We start from the raw sequence: 21,745 nt of genomic DNA on the forward strand, positions 1-21,745 counted from the left end.
GGCAGGCGGCCGGCGAGCCGCGGGGAGGGAGAGGCGGTGCCGGGGGCGGGGCATGCAAATTCCGCGCGGAGCCGAGCGAATCGGGCGCGCGGGGGCCCGAAGGGGCCGCTGGGAGGCCCCGGCGACGCGGTGGCGGGGCGCTCGGGGGTCGCGGCTGCGACCGGAGCGCCCGAGAGTGGGCGAGGGCGGCGGGTTGAGCCCCGGGAGGGCGGGGACGAGCGGTGGAGCAGCGGCCGTGAGGTAGGGGTGGTGGGCGCGGGAGGGGGTGTGTGTGTGTGAGGATGACCGTTAGTTTGTTGCACTTTAATGCCCAGCACTAGTGGTTTGGAGGGTGGCGCTGTGTAAGTGGAGCGAATTGGCAGAGTAATTAGGAACCGTCTGCTGCTTCGCGGGATGTTCGGAATTTTGGTTTGGTAAATGGAAAGGGGTCCTGGCGTGCGTATCTGCATCCTTGATCGTAGTAGCAGGAGTTTTGACGACCCTTGGTTGTTGCATTATCCCCTGTGTAAAAGGACTAGTACAGTGGTTCACTGAAACTGCGCTATCGAAAGACATGACCGTGGAGCCACCACCTTACTCCCGTAAGGTGATGATATTAGAGGGGATGGAAAGCAAAGAAGGTGAAGAAGAGGAAGAGATCTACCAAATTACACCGCAGAGAAAAGTTTTGCAAAAATCAACAATTTATACATTTTATACAAATCACCAATTTATAAAGAAGAAAAGGGGGGAATTGTGGGAATAAAAATGTTGCTTTTGCAGAGTTACGTTGTTTAGAGGGAAGGAATGCAGTGTTGAGGCTCGCAGTGATAAGAAAGCTTAACGGACAACCTTGTAAAATGCAGACAACCGGACTCCTCAGAGCAGCTAGATGAAAATCACGGTGTCAAGTCAGATCAGTGAAGAAACATTACCACTTCAAACAGTAAAAAAGTCAAAAGAAATTTGAAATTGAACAGGCCGGCAACTGAAGGCCACGTAGTGTCTGTGAAGCGTCGGATAGGTTGTGAACCCGGAATACCCAGTCAATGGGGAAACAGGGGAGGGTCCCGGTCGTCGAGAAAGAAAGTACATAAACCGTACTGTGTGACTAGTAGGCGCGCTCCTGCTTGTGGGACGCGTGCCATTGCGATCGCGAATAAATTACTACTTCACTGAGATCCTCGCCTGAGCCTAAGCTACTGGCTACGGAGTGTTTCTCACACTCCCTGCGCGTAATCCTGGCTACAATATACCGCGTTATCGAAGGTGCCTTTTAAACAACATTGATAGAAACTCAGGGGGCGATAGTACTGACCCTGGGTGTGGAACTATCCACGCAGGGAATAATCCACGCTGCACCAAATATGGTAGCCACAGGAACGCCAATATACATAGCGCACGCCAGATGCAACGTGAGAATCCTGCAACTGGATGGCCTGTCCCAAATGGCGAGAGGTGGTACTGGCTACGTGGCAATAAAGCCAGGAAGGTGTTGCCCCTGGGATGGAAGGGAGCTTGCACCCTGGAGGCAATAATTCCAAACGTAACTATTATTGAAGACCCACAAAGCCAAAGCCCCCTTGAGACCACACGCAGGATTAAGCGGACTCCAGACAATTCTCTAGTAAAATTCTCTAGTATTTCACAGCTTTGCAAGGTGGTTTTTACCTTGGTTAGGGGTGGGTGAATTAGAAAAAGCAATTGTAAATATCTCCGCTATAACTGAAGAACTAGAAAATAAGTTTGCAAAAATAGGACTGTAGAATCAAATAGTATTCGATTCATTAATAACCTCATAAGGAGGAGCGTGCACTGTAATTAATGCTAGTTGCTGTATATATGTAGATCAAATGGGACGGATTTGACTGATATTTGGGGGGAAAAAAGTATACTGGGGGGGCGTGGGGAGGAAAGATCCTACATAGAGTAGCTCAAGATGACAGTTCCTGGGCATTTAGAAACATTTGGGAGAAACTAACCTCGTGGTTACCTGAACAGAATTGGCTCAAACCACTATTTGTTGGTATTGTAAAAATAATGGCATTGTACGCCTACCATCCCCCGTGACATCCGAAGAAGACTATTGCGCCTTAACGTTGGAGAAACTCAAGAGCGCGGTACGTGAAGAGGTGCAAAAACAACAGTAGGAGTAAGGAAAGGAGAGGAGGGAACTGTGAGAAACTAAGTTGTGTTTTTGCAGTAGAGAACTAATTTTCTGTATTCCGAGGTAGCTGTGCAGTCATAATAAGGAGAAACGCTATGTGGGTAAGCGGACAGTAGGCGGCCTCACTGTTCCGAAATAAGGCAGAAGCTTGAGGAAAAACAGGTTGAGCAGCGTGGGAACGGTAAAACAAAGATCACAGGTTCCTGAAACATAAGAAAGGGAAAAAAAAAAAAAAGGAAATAAGAAGGGAGCAATTAAAGGGTTGAAAAAGAAGTAAAATTGTACATACATGGTATAGAGGAGCGTCGAGTAGCTTGTGAACCTGTAGTACTCGGCCAATGAGGACACAGGGGAGGGGATCGGGCGTCGGGGAATAGGGAATAAAAGTTGATGCTGTGCTTACTGCAATGCGCTCCTGATCGGCAGGACGCCCGCCACTGCAACCGCGAATAAAATAGCCTCAGAGAAGATCGTGTGTCAAGAAAATTATTTGAGACGTTTCTCGCAGATATACTTGACGAGGGAGGACCAAGAACACCCGCGCCTTCTTTAAAAATAAATAAATAAATAAATAAATAAAAGGCAGCACAGGGGCAGCCTCAGGGTCGCCTTCCCACAGGGAAGCGGCGCCGTGATTGGCTGGACCGTGAGGGCGGAAGTGGCGTCACGGCTAGCCTTAACTCAGGGCGGAAGCGCTCCGTGATTGGCTCGGAGGAACGCAGGGCGGAGGTGCCGTGCAGGGCTTGCCGGCGCTATGGGCAGAAGATGTCGGGCCGGGCCGCGCTGGGCTCAGCTCGGGCCGGGCCGCCGAGGCGCGGTGCCGCAACGAGGTTGGTGGTCGGTGCTGCCCCGGGCCGGGTCGGGCCGGGCGGGAACGAGGCGGCGGGCGGTTGGGGCGCCACGCGGTCGGCAGCTTCTGCGGAAACGGCCCTTGTGCGGGGCGGGGGCGGCGCCGCGCCGGACCGGAGCGGAGCGGACCGGGCGTGCAGCGGGATCTGCACTGCGCGGTGCTTCGGAGGGCTGGGGGGGAGGGGGGCGAAGCGGCGCGGGGGGGGCGGTTGCGTGCGCTTGGCCGACTCCCCTCTGCGTCGGATGGACTGCTCCGTCCCGCGGCATGCTGGGAGCTGTAGTTCTGTGGTGCGCGGCCGGTCTTTCCCCGAGCCGGGGCCGGGGCCGGGGCCGGGCCGTGCGCGCCGGGAGGCGCAGGTTGCCGCTGGCTGCGAGCGCGGCTGCCGGCGGTGAGGCGAGCGAGAGCCTTCGGGGGCGCTTCCCCGGAGCGTCGGGCCGGGAGGGGTGGGGGCTGCGGCGGCCGGGCGCGGGTCCTCGCTGCGCTCGATCGTCGGGCTGCGCCTCGGAGGTTTTCCTCCCCCCGCGTGCTGACGGCCGGCTCTCTCCTTTCCCTGCGGCTCACCAGGGCAGAAGCAGCTCCCCGCCGCTGGGACCCCTGCGGGGTTTGTCGCCGAGCGAAGGTGGCGCAGCAGCTGAAGGGAGGAAAGCTGCAGCTGGCGTGCTGCAGTCGCAGGTTTCCCAGGAGAAAGAGCAGCCCGTCTGTCCCAGCTGTCCGGGTAAGTCGTAGCGACCTCCGGGTGAAATCCAGGTGTGCTCTAGTAATTTTCCTGCACCTCAGGCTCAAAGGCCTAATTGAATTTGCAGAACTGTGAACGGATGAACAGATTGGAGGATTTTTTTTTTTTGGAAGGAGGCAGTCCCTAAACCGATGCAGTCTAACTGCATCTAAGATGTAGGTTGTTACCTCCATAAGCTATAAAGGAACTTTACATGTTTTTTAAATGGAGTCTCATGTGCGTGCGTTTGGCTTGTCCTGATGGCTGGTGTAGGTGATTGCTCACATGACCAAAAACTCCTTGTGCTGATGTTGGATCTGCCCTTTGGTAAAGGACCACATGTTCAGCTTTTTTTCCTTACCGTGTCGTAGTTATTATTATTTTTTTCTGAAAGAAAGGGCGGATTTTTCATTGGTTTCTCTGTGAGCGTATCGAACCAGATTGCAGTAAATACACGTAAGCGAGTAGGCTGCAGCACGTAGTGGTCAGTATCAGAGTACTACTCTGCTAGCAGAGGAGAGCCAGATGAAGATGTTCAGGGTAAGGGCTTGTTCTGCCTCAAGTTGAATGAAAAGATGCTGAAGTTGAGCATCCCGGGGAATGTTTGTAGGACTATTTTTAGACGACGAAAGTTCAAATGGCTGTCGATGAAGGGGATTTTGTTGGCTCTTTTAGACAGCTATTCCTACCGAAGATCCCATCGGTTACAAAAGGTGGTAACCTTGCAGTTTCTACGGTCTGTAGCAAAATAAACTGGCAGATGAATAAATGAGCAGGCACAAATACACGTGACTCTATAGCCATGTTGTGGTTTAACATAGCTGGCAGCTAAGCACCACATAGCCGTTGGCTTGTCCTCCCCTCTCCCTCTCTGGGATGGGGGAGAGAAATGGGAAAGTGAAGCCTGTGGGTTGAGATAAAGACAGCTTATAAAAACAGGAAAATAATAATAATAATGATAATAGTACTACTAATAATAATGTGCACAAACAAGTGATGCGCAATGCAATTGCTCGCCACCTGCTGACCGATGCCCAGCCTATCCGCAAGCAGCTGGTCCTCCCAGTCCTGCTAGCCACCCCTATATATTGTTTAGCATGACGCCAGGTGGTATGGAATACCCCTTTGGCCCGTTTGGGTCAGCTCCCCTGGGTCTATCCCCTCCCAGCTCCTGCTGCACCCCCAGCCTGCCCACTGGCAGGACAGAAAGAGAAGCTGGAAAGTCCTTGGCCTGGTGTAAACACTGCTCTGCAACAATTAAAACATCAGCATGTTATCAACACTTTTCTCAGCCTAATCCAAAACATAGCACCCTACCAGCTACCAGGAGGAAAATTAACTCTATATTAGCTGAAACCAGGACAAGCTGAGGTTAAATAACCTGCAGTTTCTTCTGTTTTATCTTTCAAAGAATGTTCTTGCTGAGCGCCTGAGCTTTTTGCTCACCTTACCGAGGAAAGGAATGGCTGTGCTTCTTCCCCCCTCATCCCTATTTTTTTTCCTCTTCTCCCTCGATGACAGGGACTTGAAATGTTTTTCTCAGATGTCCATGTGAAAGTTTTAAAGAATGCTAATGGTGAACACTGACAGAATTGGGTGACTTTTTAAAGGTGGAGGGTGAAGAACGTGGAAATTCCTAGTACGTTAATGTTACTTTGTTAACAAAACTGATGTAATAGCCACTTGCTGTTTCTGTTTTTTTTGGTTTGGCTTGGTTTTCCTTTCAGTAGTCTCCCGAAAGGCTTTTGTTGACAAAACTTTGGTCTGCTTCAGCTTTAAGAATTACCCTAGAAATAATGAACAAGTGCTTGCAGGGCTTTCCAGAATGCTAATTGTAGTCAGTCAAGAATGACTTGGGAGGCAATTCCTTTCACGTAATCGTAGAGTGGTTTGGGTTGGAAGGGACGCTTAAAGATAATCTAGTCCATCCCCCCTGCCTCGATCAGTGGCGTCTTGCACTAGGTCAGGTTGCTCAAAGCCCCATCCAGCCCAGCTTTGAGTACCTCCAGTAATGAGGCCTCTACAACTTCTCTGGGCAGCCTGTTTCAGTGTCTTACTACCCTCATTGAGAAGAACTTCTTCCTTTTGTTCAATCTAAATCTATCTTCCTTCAGTTTAAAACTTGTCTTGCCTTGTCGCTACAGGCCCTGGTAACAAGTCCTTGCCTGTCTCTTTTGTAAGTCCACTATACGTGTTTAAAGGTAGTAATGAGGTCTCCCCAGAGCCTTCTCTTCTCCGGGCTGAAGTGTGACACAGCCCTTCTCCTGGTGCTGGCTTGCAGGTCAGTGCCAAGCTACCGGAAGGAGGTTTTTATGTACTTTGCTACTTCCTTCAAAGGGAAGTTGAAGTACAGACAAGCTGACTGAGAACACTCCAAAGTGGTAGACGCGAGACGTTTTGTAGGACGCCAGCTCTTTTCCTCTGTGAGCGGAAGGAAAGCTTGTTCGGGCACAGGTATCTATCACAGAGGGATGCAGCTCTCGTTACCACTTCTGCTGACTCCTGAAGTGTTCCTATGCGCTGGTCTGATATCCCTGCCCATCTGTGGCAGAAGAGTTTGTCCCTCAGATTGCAGAAGCAGCATTGTGGAATTTAGGTTTTGGAATGTATTGAGATTGTACTCCTGAAATCTGATCTATTTCAAGATACTACCTATCCTTTCAAACCTTGCTTCTCTGAAATCCAAGTCGTTGTCATTACCCCAGAAATACCGAAGGGAGAAATGCTCCATTGAGCAAATTATCAGAAAGACAGAATCAATTTAGGCAAGCCTCTCTCCCGTGGAATTTGTGGATTCCTTAAACTGGCCTGGCAGGAGTATTTGAAGTAAATACTATCCAAGAAAAAATTATTCTCACGTGTCCCCTCAAGACTAGGAGATGGTTACCCAGCAAAATGCTTGCTCGAGGCACGGGCTCAACAGCTGATTAAGTAATTGGAGTGTGTGGGATAAAATACTGCAGACAGCACAGTCCACGCATTTGGTTGTTTAATGCCACTGAGATATGCTTTTATAGCAGAAATGTGTCAGAATTAACAGTAATACAAGGAAACGATGCAAACCTGGAGGTAGGCAGTGAGCTTTGTGAGCAGGGAGTGCTGGTGTGGCCCTGTTCCTCTGACTACACCTGCGCGAATCAAGTAGGGGAAGTGAGTATGGATGTGGTATTTCAGCCCTTTCAGGGAGCTGAACGTCACCTGAAAAGATGACAACATCCCTGCCCTGAAGGACCTGCCCACCACAGTCTGTAGCATTGTGTGCATTTGTAGATTGCTGGGCCTGAGAGTAGGGGACTATGGGATGTTGGGGCTGGGATTTGATTTGGGGATTCCCCCCAGCCCCACAAGCTTAGCTTTTAAGTTAAAGCTTGGAAATAGAAGAGGGAGTGAGGGAAGAAAAAAGCAAAGCCTTACAGAGCCTCAGCTCCATTGAGGAACGAATAACAGTCTGTCTGCTTCTGGAAGAACTTCCCACTGCTGAGGATAGATGGGGTGGACCCCAAAAACTAGATGGGATTCTGTGTGAGCTGGTGATACTGCCAGCAGGACTCCATAGCTGACAAGAGACATTATTTGTTTTGATGTCCGTCACAATGAAAAATGCTTGTTTCATCCAACCTGGGGAAGTAGTATCAAACTCACAGACAAACAATATTAGTAAGACTCTATTATACAGTCATTGTGAAAGTTTAGCATAGCGAAGAAACTGTATGTATAAGGTGAAAAATGGAGTCATACCTCTGAGAAGTCCCAGTTTGTCGTCTTTAATCTTTTTTCTTGTTTTTTTTTGGGGGGGGGGGGGAGGGGAGGTAAGGGGGGTAATGAGGGAGAGAGACGAACATTACCCAAAAAGGTGACAAAATCCGTGCCTAAAAAGCTCACCTGCTACAGCTTTTATAAATGATCTTTGCACTGCAAGTTTCAGTTTTCATGAAGCCAAATTGACATAAATCTGAAAATTTCCATGGGTTTAAAAGAACGCTTACTGAAATATTCTTGTCATTCACAGTAATAATGGAGTGAGTGAACTTGTTCCGCATAGTGACCTTACTTTATTTTTTTTGTATTCCAGCAAACCTGTGCAATCCCAGGAGTGTAAGTACAGTCTTGTGTAGCATTGTCATTCTGCCCCACCACTCTGATATCTAACAAGGTAATACTTTCTGGATGTTGTCTACAAATTCTTTCCTTTCTTATGTAAGAGGTAGATGCATGTATTGCCTAGTTTGTCATAGATTGTTGCTGAAGTACTGTTTTATTTGTATTTGTGAAGACAGCAGAATCAAAGATAGCAGCTCGGCGACTTCCACCGAGATGGTCATTAAGATAAAACAGTGAAGTTTCTAGTATATATTAAAAAGCCTGGAGGAGTTAGCATAGCTTGCAGGAAATTGTGCTGGAAAGAGATGATATTTGACAGCAAACATGAAAATGTTGTCTTTTTACCAAGAATGATGAGAACTGCTGCGTCCGCCCTGTGTTTGGATGGGTAAGTGGGGTGAGTGAGTTAAGAGGAGCTGAGCGTAGAGTTTGTGGCGGAATTGAGAAACGAATGAGATAATTTAACCTCTTTTCCGTGCATGTCTTTTTTTTAAATCCCATACTTTTGTTATTTTCAAGAATTTTTAATGTAACTCTCTATTTTAACTGGTTTGGTTTTGTGGATAGCAGCTAACTATAGAAAGAACTAAGATCCTGAAGTGTCCTTGGAGCCGCTAACTCTACTTCTTTATCTCTTCCCTAAGAAGACGTCCTGGATTTAAAGACGGTGTGTATTAAATGAAGTATGAGAAGAAACAGCTTCTTCAGACACTGGCGCTCCTCTTCTTCAGCTCGTGCAGAAGGCTGACAGCCTGTCTCACTCTTGTCAGTGCTATCCCACCAGCTCCTGTAGGAGCTCAGCACCGCGTTTGGCCTGTTGCGATCTTCCCGCTCCCCTCATTTCTGTGTTGCAACGCCACCATGCACGAGAAGTCAGGTAGGATCTGAAGACCTTTGAAATTGCTAAAGAATCAAACCTCAGCTGTCAGTTTTAGCCCATTGTATTCCAGACGTTTGCTTTGCTGGATGATAGTTTCGTTTTTGATTTTGTAATACGTTCTTTGTAGAGGTTATTTTAAGCAGACAAGTAGGTAGCCTCCTCCTTTCGGTGGATTTGTGCAGGTTTTAGCTGAGCTTTGCATATCTGAGCGATTGCCCAGTGGCTGTTCTGGTCTTGACGCGTCCCTAAAACCTTTGTCCGCCTCGCCCCTCCTCTTTGTGTATTAAGATGCATGTTTGCGTAAAAATTATGTACACCGTGCATAAGCCCCCCAGTGGTTATGGGGCATTTTCAGCATTTCACAGATAAGACTCTGTGTTTACTTAATCACTTAGGCATAGTCCTGGCTTTCAGCGTAGGCATAGCTAATGATTGTTATTCAAGTGGTTATGAAGTTCCCAACGTTTGTTTGTTTATATATATATATATGTAGAGAGAGAGAGAGAGAGATACATACACATATGTATATGTATGTATATACATAAATGAAACTGAGTCTGTGGAGTAAAAGACTTGTCTGCTTGCTGTATATACTCACGTATCAGCAGACTCATACGCAAGCTGATCCAAACTGGGTGCCAAGCTGTGCCTTTTTTGTCGCATGGAATATGCAATCTGTGCACCTCAGGTGTACCTTGTCTATTAACTATCTCTTACATCGTGCTACCCCATTAATATCAGTGGATGTACCCAGCACCACCTTGGGGCTACATAGAATGTGGAAATTTCTAGTATGTTAATGTTACTCTGTTAACAAAACTGACGTACTAGCTGCATGCTGTTTCTCTTTTTTTGTTTTTCTTTTCAGTAGCCTCCCCAAAAGTTTTTGTGGACATGTTGTGTATCTTTTCTTGTTCTTCCAGGATTCACTTGGCAGGGAAGACAACCATGGAATCCAAGGGCTGTGGACAACCATCTACCAGATGGTTGTTGAAGATGCCTTCGGTCACGTCATTTGTCCTTTTAGCTCGCCCTTTCCTTTATCTTGAGTTGAATTTTTGTGCAGCGCTATGTTTGCAGTGGTAACACTGCTGCTGAGGCGTTTTCGATTAAAAACGATCTTAACTGTAATAGTGAATTCACTGTGTGTGGCTTTGTATAACGACTTCCACGACCATAACATTTTTCTCCTTTGTCACAGATAGGAGGAAAACTCTTTAGAGAGATAGAGAAGGAATTAATTATACCTCTGCCTCATCCCATGAGACCAGAAGACGTGTAGTAACTGTAAGCTGCGATTCTCAGGAGACATACTAAGCATCTCTGGTTCCTTCTCGGCCTGCCCCCCTAAGGCCTTAGGGATGAGAAATCTTAGGCTTAATGTTTTTCTCTATGAAATACTGTCGTGTTAAGGGGCGTAGCTGACTAACTGTTACGGGTCTGGTCGGATTCGGGGTACTGAACTACCACGGTCACGGATTCACCAATAACGTAGCACACCCTCGCTCTAGTTGTGTTCAATGAGAACTATCACGGCTAGGAACAATGCAACGAAGGGCAGTTTATTACAGCAACAGGGACACAGGTTCTTTGGAATTGCCGGCGATAAATTCACTGTCCGCAAAAGCAAGCGAGCACGCATGAAATACACGGGTACTCGTCCTGGCTATTAACGCATTAAAAGGCACAAAGGCTCTAGAGATTTCTGAGTTTCTACGGAGACGCCTGGTACAACCAAGCATTCAGATCTTACCCCACGACATCCCAGTGCGGGGGGAAGAGAGGCTCAGCCCGTCGACTGATCCCGGAAGTCAGAAAGGTATCCTTCGTGATGGTATCTTCCCTAACATCCCCTTTCACTTAAGCCAATTTACATTATCCACCAATCTGTTCTCTTTAGAGACCAGTGATAGGACCCGTGGGAATGGTGTCAACCTGCAGCAGGAGAGGTTCAGGCTAGACATCAGGAAGAGGTTCTTCACTGAGAGGGTTGTTGAGCACTGGAACAGTCTCCCCAGGGCGGTAGTCGCTTCACCAAGTCTGCCAGAGTTTAAGAAGCATTTGGACTGTGCACTTAGTCATATGGTCTGAATTTTTGGGTTGACCTGTGTGATGCCGGGAGTTGGGCTCGATGATCCTTGTGGATCCCTTCCAATTCGGGATATTCTATGACTCTGTGATTATTTTCTGTCCCTTTTAGGTGGAGCTTGAGTGACTCTAGTCAGGCATATCTTGGTTATGATTTGTAAAGTTTTCTTGCTTTCGTTTAAAGGTATAGGGGTCTGAGAAATTCAGAGCGTGTGCTCAGTGAGGGGCGGTCGCAGCTTGGAGGCATGGAGCTTTTGGGATGGAGGTGTGTTTTGGTATTATAGTGATGATATAATGAGCAAAAGTTCACTAGAGTACAACGTTCTGTCAAAACCATGACAGGTGGTTGGCTCAGGGTGTGAGAAACAAAGTTATGTTTTTGCAGTAGAGAATTACTTTTCTGTATTCCAAGGTAATCGTGTAGTCATAATAAGGAGAAATGCTAAGTAGATAAGTGAAGGGAATGAGGACACAGACTCCAAGATAGTCGAGAAATGGAGACCCTTTATTGTTCCAATGCCAGATATTATATAGCTTTCTGAACCAGCTACATGCACTGCACGCAGCTAGCGTGCGTAGTTACAGACTTCTGATTAGTGCATTCCTTTTGATCATGCATAGCCCTCTATAGGCCCGTCCGAGCCTAGCAACTTCTTACTGGTTCCCACTTTCTCTTATTCTAGCCTGGTTACCACTCTATGCCTGTGAGTAACCTTCTTCTTAACCCTTAGTGCACCGCTGTATCAATCAGCTCCAGTTTATCACCGAATGGGTCACCTGTAGATAAGTGGACAGTAGAAGGCCTCACTGTTCCAAAATAAGGTAGAAGCTTGAGAAAAACAAGATGAGCAGTGTGAGAACAGTAAAACAAAGATCACAAGTTCTCAAAACATAAGAAAGGAGAAATTAAAGGGTTGAAAAAACAGAAAAATTGTACATACGTGGTATAGAGGAGCGTCGAGTAGCTTGTGAACCTGTAGTACTTAGCCAATGAGGAAACAGGGGAGGTGATCAGGCGTCGGGTAATAGGGAATAAAAGGTTATGATTTGTTTACTAAAATGCGTTCCTGATTGACAGGATGCCCGCCATTGCAATCACGAATAAAATAGCTTCACAGAAGATCCTGTCTGAAGAAAATTATTTGAGATTTTTCTCACAAGGATGGTAAACATGCAGCTTATCAGTCTTGGTGCGCATAAGAGCATCAGGTCACCGTCTCATCACAGAGCCTATCCGTGGTGTCTCCACTCTGCTCTACGCTCTGTACTGTTCCTTAGAGTCAGCACACCAAGTTCCCCTAGTGCAATAGCATGTAAAGTTGGAGGCCTAGGGAACGCTTAGGTAGCGCAGCTACCCTCCACCCTGAAAGCTTTTTCAATGCTGCACGTTTTCTTTAAAATGTGAATATTAGTTTAATTTGCCTAGTTACTTAAGGCAATTACTCCACAAGTACCAAAAGCGATATGGAGAAGCCTACTTCCAGCATCTCTGTTGGTAATAATAGCTTCATACTTGTGTGCTTATCCTCATGCCTTTTCCTTTCAAATACTGGAAAGGCAGAGACTGTTCAACAGAGTCATCTCTGATCCAAAAACCAAAACTCTGATTTCATCCCAAACTAATGCTGTCTGATGTCAGTAAAACTGCTATTACTCTCGGTCATCCTGGCTGTTGCAATTGTGCCTCTGTTGGACTCTGTCCAACCCCGTTGATCACCCCTGTCCCGCTCCCTGCCCCCCAGGTGGTTCTTCTGTCCCTCTGCCCTGCTGTCTGTCTGTCCACCCAGTTCCTCTCTTGCTGCTTGTATCCCACTTGTGCCCTTTTCCTTTTTCTTCCTCCTTCTGTGCCTCACAGCCCATTTCTGCAGGAGGCAGCTGTTCCCCAGGGCATGGATGCTGAGACGGACGGATGGACCTGCTGGATGCCTGAGCCCCGCAGCCCCCCAGGGGAAGGGGAGAATGTCTGGGCAGGGAGTTCTGCCGCAGTCTCCCTCCCAGGAGTCCTGCGTAAGAGTTTAATAAAGTTTGCTTTCCGGCTTGTGCTGCCCTCTGTGTTTGTGGACACTGTAAGTGGCTGTGGCCGTGCTGCTGGGTGCAGGTTCCTGGGTGTGGCGGGGGCAGGGGCTGGGGTGTTGGCCCTGTGTTTATTGTCCATGGGGGAGCCAATGGACACAGACAAGCGATCTGGGTGTGGGGGCCACCCTGCTGGGGAGGCTGCAGGCGGGGGGGGGGCAAGGGCAGCAATGGTGGGGGTAGGCCTGTGCTGTCTTTGCTCCCTGGGCCAGGTGTGCTGGGGCTGGTCTGCGCAGAGGGAGTGATTGGCGAGCGTGACCTGGGCTGTGGCTGCTGCGGAGCAGCAGGTGAGGGAGGGCCTGGGCGTCCGTGGCAGAGGGGAGGGAAGGGTGTTGGGGCGGCTGGGTCCTGCGGGACCCGTGGCTGGGGTAGTAGGCGGCGGATCAGAAAGCACGGGTTTGACTCTGGGGCGGGGTGTCAGCTGGGTCAGGTGGCTGGGAGCGTCTTGCCCCACAGCATGCCGGGAGTTGTGGTCTTTGGGTTTTGAGCTTCCTGCCGGCCATGTTGGTTTCCGTGGCATGCCGGGAAATGTAGTTTTTCACATTGCCGCTCAGCTTCCTAGTGGGTAAGGGCACGTTGCTCAGGGTAGTTACTTCCTCCCTGAGACGACATGTAAAATAATTCTTGAAAAAGTAATTCATGAAAAGTAATTCTTTTCCCATGTTTTGTTCATGATGTTTGTAGTGTGCCTTTTTATGTGTGTGTTTGGCCTGGAGCTGTCCTGCCTGGCAATTAGTGATGGTAGCTAATGTGGTGGTCCAACAGTGCAATAATACATTGTCCTGACTCTTTTGGGAAAGACATCTGGTCTGTCTCTGGGCGAATACTCAAGCTCTGGGTGAGTACTTAAGGGCAGCTGGCACAGTCTTTTTTTCTTTTTTTCCAGCAGTAGGTAAACCTTAGGAGGAGCCGGTCAAAGGAAACAGCACTTTCTGGAACTGTCAAGTTCTTGTTCGGCAACTTGGTGACTGGTTTGATCTGCCTTTTCAGATGTAAAGGCAAGCGGACTGCTGTTTTGAAATGATAAAATTAAAAACATGAAGTTTGTCAAATGTGGCAGTGCCTGTTTGCAGTCTGTTTATTGCTTTTGCTAGTGGTAGGTAACACTTCTGAGGAATCGGTCGAATGAAAGAGCACCTTCTGGAATTGTGAAGCTCTGCGTTGGCAACTCGGTGACTGGCTTGACCTACTGTCCATTTCCAGAGGGAAGCGGAAAGCTGTTTTGAAGGGAAGCTGTTCTGAAATTAAAAAAGAAAAAAAATAATGGCGCTGCTCTATGGCACCTGGAGGACCACTGCTCTGCGTGACAGTTAAAAGAATGTGATTTGGAGATGGAGAGCAGCAGAGGTAAAGCAGCTGGGAAGAGAGGTATAAGTATTGCAGAGGTATTGCAGTAGGTAGGTAGGCTGTGGTTATGAGGTGCCTCAGGGTGTGCTTTGTCTTGTTTCTGCAGTTCCCTCGTGCAGCCGTGGAGAGGTGAATTCCCCATGTTGTGGAGTGGTGCAAAAAGGTGAGAGGGTTGTCAGCCCGGTCAGTTTCCTTCACCAAAGCTAAGGTAAGTCTTTCAGGAGAAACAGGCTGATTGCCTGTGCTGCACTCTGCACGCTGTTGACCTAAGCCAGACCAAAAACAGGGCTGCTGTTCCTCCTGCTCTCTTTATCTCTTCTCATGCACGGCCCCTCCCATTTTCCACATGATTAGGGCAGGCATTCTGCCTGGGCTGCTCTTTGGGGGTAGGGGCTTTGTTTTTCCTTCAGTCAGTTGCAGGGTTCTTTAGGTGGGTCAGAGCCTATGGACTGATGCATTTCAAATTGAGACCGGTAAGCCCATCTTTTTGAGGTAACTAGTAGGGTCTGTTAGAGCAAAGCCGCCAAGTGCCCCCCCACCTTGCAGGTGGCTGCCAAATGCCCCCCCCCCGGCCTTGCAGGTGGCCACATTTGAGCTTGGATCTACTTTCCAGGTACAGAGGCAAGTGGACTGGTCTTTTGAAATGATAAAATTAAATATAGGGTCACCTGTGGTGTTGAAGGGTGGGTGGTAATGCTGGCAGCTGAATGTTTATCTTTTGACCGTGTTTTCCTTTGTTCAAGCTGAAATGCAGTGCGCAATACAGGACGTTGCGACCTGAGCTATCTCAGGCAAGGTGAGCAATGAACAGAGGTAGCAGTTATTTTTGGGGTGCGGTTGTCACTGCAGTTAAGTTATTACAAAAAGTAGAATAAAAATCCATTTTGCCTTTTAGAGGTGCTCTAGGTGGCTTGAGAGCAGATGGAAACATCTGCCTCGGGGGTTAGGTGAGTGGGTGAAGTAAAAGAGCGGTTGAGAGTAACTGTCCTAGGGGTGCTGTGGCTTTTGCTGCTGTGGTTTCTTTCTCTTCTGCTTATCAGGTGCCACAGGCAAGGTGGGCTGTGATAGTCTTTAGAATAGGAGCAAAGCAGGTCACTGGAATGCTGTTTGGTTCCTGAGAAAGGTGTTGCAGAGGAAAAAGGTGGTCTGGCGTGGCAGCTCCTGATGGTGGTCTTCTTCAGTAGGTGAAGTGGTGCCTGAAGCCCCATCCCGTGTAGCCTGAAATGGTGTGTCTGTGTTTGGGTTGGGGTTGCACCTTGGTGAGTGTAGGGATAGGATTTAAGCTGGTGCAGCAGAGGGCCAGGCTCCATTGTCCTGTAGTGTGTTTTGACCTATCAGCATAGCCTTTTGGTTTTCAGATAGCCTACTCAAGTACGTGATTTATGCTGCGAGTGATGTTATTACATGGAATTGATCTTTTTTTCTGGTGTGTAATCTGTTATGCTCCTAGATTTTTCTTCCTGTATAAAAACAACGGTTTGAGCTGCTTGCAGTTGAAAAAAACTTCAGTTACTTGCTTGGTCATATTGTCCTTTCAATATTCAAAGCTGCAGCAAAAGCATGGGTATTGTTGCTTCTAGAATCACCCCAGTTGTCTTGTCTGCAGTCTGCATGCTATTGAGCTAGGCCAGAAAAAACAAACAAACAAACAAAAACATAGCTGCTGCTCCTGCTCTCTTTCTACTTTCTTGTGCTTTGCCCCTCCCCTTTCCCAGGTGATTGGGTTTGGGTGCTGGGCGGGGCCAAATGGTATATGAGCCCCAGGTATGCCATTAGGGAGTTCATTGTGCCTGGGCTGCTCTTTGGGGTAAGTGCTTTGTTTTTCCTCCAGTCAGTTGCAGGGTTCTTTGGGCAGGTTGGAGTCTATGGATTTCTAGATTTTAAGTGCTTGGAAATCACTTAGTAGAGGGATATTTAGCAGAGGTTGCTGGCTCACTTGTTTTTGGGATGGTGGGATCCACTTGTGTTTTTGGGTTATATTTGAATCTCTAGACGTATGAAGCCACTTGTGTAACTCTCCAGAGGACTAAAAAGAGCTTGATTACACACTACAAGAGGCTTGACCACGTAGGCGCAGTATTTCCAAGAGACTGAGCAGGGTTGTATCAGAGTTACCTTTTTCATCTATAAAGGGTAAGTCTGTGAATACCCCTGCTGGGGCTGCTGTGTGTGCATGGCTTTTTGGCATTTGTGGAGCTCAGTTGTTTTTTTTGTGTGTGTATGTTCTTTTTTTTTTTCTTTTGAGAGCCAAATTGTGTGTGTGCTGAGCGTGGTTGGCAGGAGGAGGTGGGGAATTGTCTGGCAGGGGAGCTGTTCAGGACTGGTAGGTTTGGTTTCTAGGAGCGTGCGGCATCCTTCCTGTGCGATGCCGCTGATTGTTGGGCAGGAATGTTCCAGCTCGTGTGTCTTAAACAACGTAGCTTGTGCAGTGTGTGTTGTGTGGCCCGGGCGGAGTTTGCCGCGGCGCTGTGAGCGAAGAATCTCAGTTCAAGCTGGTGAGCAGCTGAAGTAAAGGAGCTGGGAAGAGAGAGGTATTGCAGCAGGTACGCTGTGGCTGTGAGGTGCCTCAGGGTGTGCTTTTCTCTTGTCTCTGCAGGGGCTTCATGAAGTCTTGGACGGGGAAATGCCCGTGTCACAGAACAATGAGGGAAGGTGAGAGTTTTATCAGCCTGGTGATCCCTGATCTGAAGCGAAGGGAAGACGTTTGGGTGTTTCCCTCTGAGGGTCTGAGGTGAGGCTGTTTGGGACAGAGGAGCAGTGTGGCAGGTGGTGGCTTGCAAGCACAGCGATCATTTTGTCCTTCTGTGTTCCCAGGTGGCATGGGTGATGGTGGCCGTTCCTTTCGAGCTTGAATCTAACTTGCAGGTACAGAGGCAAGTGGACTGCTATTTGAAACGAAAACATTAAATATGGGGTGACTTCTGTTGTTGAGGGATGGGTGCTAATGCTGTCAGCTGAATGTTTGTCTTCTGACTGTGTTTTCCTTTGTTCAGGCTGAAACGCAGTGTGCAGTACAGGACGTCACGACCCGAGCTACCTCTGGAGTGACTCTGGTGAGTGATGAACAGAGGTAGCTGTTATTTTTGGGTTGTGGTTGTCGCTGCAGTTTTTTTAACTATATCAAATAGAGTAAAATTCCAGTTTCTCTTTTAGAGGTGCTCTAGGTGGCTTCAGAGAACGGGTGGAAGCATCTGCCATGTGGGGTAGGTAAGCGGCTGAGGTAAAGGAGGGGATGAGGGTAACTGTCCTGAGGGTGCAGTGGCTTTTGCTGCTGTGGTTGCTTTCTTTTCTGCTTATCAGGTGCCACAGGCAAGGTGGGCTGTGATAGTCTTTGGAATAGGAGCAAAGCAGGTCACTGGAATGCTGTTTGGTTCCTGAGACAGGAGTTGTAGAGGAGAAAAGCTTTCAATAATCAAAGCTGAAGCAAAAAAAAAATAAACCACAGCTGCTGCTTCTCCTCTTTCTCCTTTCTTGTGTTTTGCCCCTCCCCTTTCCCAGGTGATTGGCTTTGGGTTCCAGGGAGGGCCTAGTGGTCATTGAGTCACAGGCATCCCATCAGAGAGCTCATTCTGCTTGGGCTGCACTTTAGAGTAGATGCTTTGTTTTTCCTTCAGTGGGTTGGAGGTTTCTTTAGGTGGTTAAGAGTCTATGGACTGATACGTTTCCAAGTAGAGACCGGTACGCCCATCTTTGTGAGGTAACAACTAGTAGGATCTGTTAGAGTAAACCAATCTAGTAATAGGTGCCTGTATTGCATGCAGCTCTTCTTCAGGTGAGTAATTGTTATAGCATGTGTACGGATAGGATGGCAGTGTTACTTTGTGTGTTTACTTTGTGGTTCTGGGTCCCTTATGATTTTTGCCGAATTGCGGGGCTTACTTGTGAGTCTTTGCCATGTATGGCAAATATTATACGTCAAATATTATCAAAGTTACAACCTTGGTGGCAAAGTGATGGAGCAGGGTTTAGGAGATAAGTATCATCGAAGCTCCCTGTGTAAGCATGTGTCTGAAAAGAGCAGCAGTAGGCCTGTAAGGGGTAGTCTTTTTCAGGGTTAGGGACAGTTTGTTATAGTTTTGGAGCTTTTGCCTGTGGTTTGTGTGGCTGTAGAGTCTTTAGACGTTGCAGCCTTCTAGATTTTCAGTGCTTGGAATTCAGGTAATAGAGGCGTGCTTAGGAGGTGTTGCCGGCTAACTCGTTTTTAAGAAATGGTGGGGTACGGTTCCTCGACCGCATAAGCACGGTAGTATTACCAAGAGACTGAGCAGGGTCCCCTTTTTCATCTGTAAAGGGTAAGTCTGTGATTGCTGCCATCTGGGCACATTTTCGTGCCCATCACTGCAGTTAGTTTACTACATCAATTAGAGTAAAATTCCAGTTTCTCTTTTAGAGGTGCTCTAGGTGGCTTCAGAGAACGGGTGGAAGCATCTGCCATGTGGGGTAGGTAAGCGGCTGAGGTAAAGGAGGGGATGAGAGTAACTGTCCTGAGGGTGCTGTGGCTTGTGCTGCTGTGGTTGCCTTCTCTTCTGCTTATCAGGTGCCACAGGCAAGGCGGACTGTGGTAGTCTTTGGAAAAGGAGCAAAGCAGGTCACTGGAATGCTGTTTGGTTCCTGAGAAAGGTGTTGCAGAGGAAAAAGGTGGTCTGGCGTGGCAGCTCCTGATGGTGGTCTGCTTCAGTAGGTGAAGCGGTGCCTGAAGCCCCATGCCGTGGAGCCTGAGTACGCCTCGCTGAGGATGAAGCCTGCTTTCCAGCAGTTTCCAAAACTGTGTTGAGGCTGAAATGGTGTGTCTGTGTTTGGGTTGGGGTTGCACCTTGGTGAGTGTAGGGATAGGATTTAAGCTGGTGCAGCAGAGGGCCAGGCTCCATTGTCCTGTAGTGTGTTTTGACCCATCAGCATAGCCTTTTGGTTTTCAGATAGCCTACTCAAGTACGTGAATTTTTCTGCGAGTGATGTTATTACATGGAATTGGTGATTTTTTTTTGATGAGTGATCTGTTATGCTCCTAGATTTTTCTTTCTATGTAAAGAAAGGTTTGAGCTAATTCCAGCTGGAAAAAAATCAGTTGCTTGGTCGTATTGTCCTTTCAATATTCAAAGCTGCAGCAAAAGCATGGGTATTGTTGCTTCTAGAAACACCCCAGTTGTCTTGTCTGCAGTCTGCATGCTGTTGAGCTAAACCAGATTTTAAAAAAAAAAAAAAAAAAACCACAGCTGCTGCTGCTTGTGCTCTTTCTACTTTCTTGTGCTTTGCCCCTCCCCTTTCCCAGGTGATTGGGTTTGGGTGCTGGGCGGGGCCAAATGGTATATGAGCCCCAGGTATGCCATTAGGGAGTTCATTGTGCCTGGGCTGCTCTTTGGGGTAAGTGCTTTGTTTTTCCTCCAGTCAGTTGCAGGGTTCTTTGGGCAGGTTGGAGTCTATGGATTTCTAGATTTTAAGTGCTTGGAAATCACTTACTAGAGGGATATTTAGCAGAGGTTGCTGGCTCACTTGTTTTTGGGATGGTGGGATCCACTTGTGTTTTTGGGTTATATTTGAATCTCTACACACTTGTGTAACTCTCCAGAGGACTAAAAAGAGCTTGATTACACACTACAAGAGGCTTGACCACGTAGGCGCAGTATTACCAAGAGACTGAGCAGGGTTGTATCAGAGTTACCTTTTTCATCTGTAAAGGCTAGGTCTGTGATCGGCGCCGCCCGGGCACATTTTGGCGCGGCGCCGCCCGGGCACATTTTGGCGCGGCGCCGCCCGGGCACATTTTGGCGCGGCGCCGCCCGGGCACATTTTGGCGCGGCGCCGCCCGGGCACATTTTGGCGCGGCGCCGCCCGGGCACATTTTGGCGCGGCGCCGCCCGGGCACATTTTGGCGCGGCGCCGCCCGGGCACATTTTGGCGCGGCGCCGCCCGGGCACATTTTGGCGCGGCGCCGCCCGGGCACATTTTGGCGCGGCGCCGCCCGGGCACATTTTGGCGCGGCGCCGCCCGGGCACATTTTGGCATCTTAGATTGAGCTAACGAGCAGCTGAAGTAAAGCAACTGGGAAGAGAGAGGTATTGCAGCAGGTACGCTGTGGCTGTGAGGTGCCTCAGGGTGTGCTTTTCTCTCGTCTCTGCAGGTGCTTGGTGCAGTCTTGGACAGGGAAATCCCCGTGTCACGGAGCAGTGAGGGAAGGCGAGCGTGTTGTCAGCCTGGTCGTCCCTTAACCGAAGTGAAGGGTCGTAGTGGGTTTATGTGGCAAGGTTTTGGTAGCAGGGAGCTCTAGGGGTGGCTTCTGTGCGAAGAATCTAGAAGCTGCCCCATGTTAGGTAAGGGCCCCGCTGCTGAGCGGAGCCAATAAGTGATGTTGTTTGCGCGTCTGTGAGAGCATATTTAAGACAGGAAAAAAAAAAAAAACCACGCTGGTCCATGCAGCAGCTGGGAGAGCAAGAGGAGTGAGGAACAGCCTTGCAGGCGCCAAGGTCAGTGAAGAAGGAGAGGGAGAGGTACTCCAGGTGCCGGAGCAGAAGTCCCCTGCGGCCTGTGGCGAGGACCATGGTGAAGCAGGCTGTCCCCCTGCAGCCCACGGAGTACCACGGTGGAGCAGGGTTCCATGCTGCAGCTGGTGGAGGAGGCCACGGTGGAGCAGGTGGACCTGCACTGATGGAGGCTGCGGCCTGTGGAAGACCCTTGCCGGAGCAGATTCCGGGCCGGACCTGTAGACCGTGGAGAGGGGACCACGCAGGAGCAGGTGAGCTGGCAGGAGCTGCTGCCCGTGGGGGACCCAGGTTGGAGCAGTTTGCTCCTGAGGGATGGACCCCGTGGTATGGACCTACATCTGGAACAGTTCTGGAAGAGCTGCTGCCTGTGGGAAGGCCATGCCAGATTAGTTGACCAAGGACTGCATCCTGTGGGAGGAACCCCACAGCACAGGGGATGAGGGCGTCCGAGAAGGAGTGGCGGCAAAGAAGCGCTATAGACTGACCATAAACACCGATCACCTGTACCACTGGGGGGGAGAAGGTGGAAGAGGGTGGTTGGGGGGGAAGGTGCTTTTGGTTGCTTTCGTTTGTTTCTCGCTTCTCTACATTGTGTAGTAATAAGCAATAAATCTTTCTATCTTTCTATGCTGAGTGTGTTTTGCCTATCACGATATTTACTGTGTAATCTCCTCGTCCTTATCTCAACCCTTGAGCCCTTTTTCCTTGTATTTTCTCCTTGTCCTTCTCTGAGGAGGGAGAGTGAGAGAGCGGTTTTGGTGGAGCTCGGTCGCCTACCCCTGTAAAACCACCACAGGGGAAGACGTTCAGGTGTTTCCCTCTGAGGGTCTGAGGTGAGGCTGGCTGGGACAGAGGAGCAGTGTGGCAGGTGGTCGCTTGCAAGCACAGTGGTCATTTTGTCCTTCTGTGTTCCCAGGTGGCATGGGTGATGGTAGCCGTTCCTTTCGAGCTTGGATCTAACTTGCAGGTACAGAGGCAAGTGGACTGCTATTTGAAACAAAAACATTAAATATGGGGTCACTTCTGTTGTTGAGGGATGGGTGCTAATGCTGTCAGCTGAATGTTT

At 48.8% G+C, this 21,745-nt stretch overlaps 1 long non-coding RNA gene across 4 annotated transcripts; it reads left to right on the top strand.

The window, feature by feature from the left end:
- The first annotated feature begins 222 nt into the window (after nucleotides 1-222).
- On the top strand, nucleotides 223-11,900 carry LOC136786636 (uncharacterized). 4 transcript variants are annotated; one of them, XR_010825835.1, is made up of 5 exons: nucleotides 223-240; nucleotides 3,561-3,711; nucleotides 7,784-7,864; nucleotides 8,457-8,689; nucleotides 9,616-11,900. It is a non-coding gene; the product is annotated as an uncharacterized lncRNA (long non-coding RNA). The 4 variants fall into 4 exon arrangements; XR_010825833.1 differs by lacking the exon at nucleotides 223-240 and adding an exon at nucleotides 2,827-2,976; XR_010825836.1 differs by lacking the exon at nucleotides 223-240 and adding an exon at nucleotides 3,268-3,283.
- Nucleotides 11,901-21,745: the final 9,845 nt, after the last annotated feature.

The sequence above is a fragment of the Anser cygnoides genome, chromosome 19 (genome assembly GCF_040182565.1).
Source record: "Anser cygnoides isolate HZ-2024a breed goose chromosome 19, Taihu_goose_T2T_genome, whole genome shotgun sequence".
Taxonomy (NCBI): domain Eukaryota; kingdom Metazoa; phylum Chordata; class Aves; order Anseriformes; family Anatidae; genus Anser; species Anser cygnoides.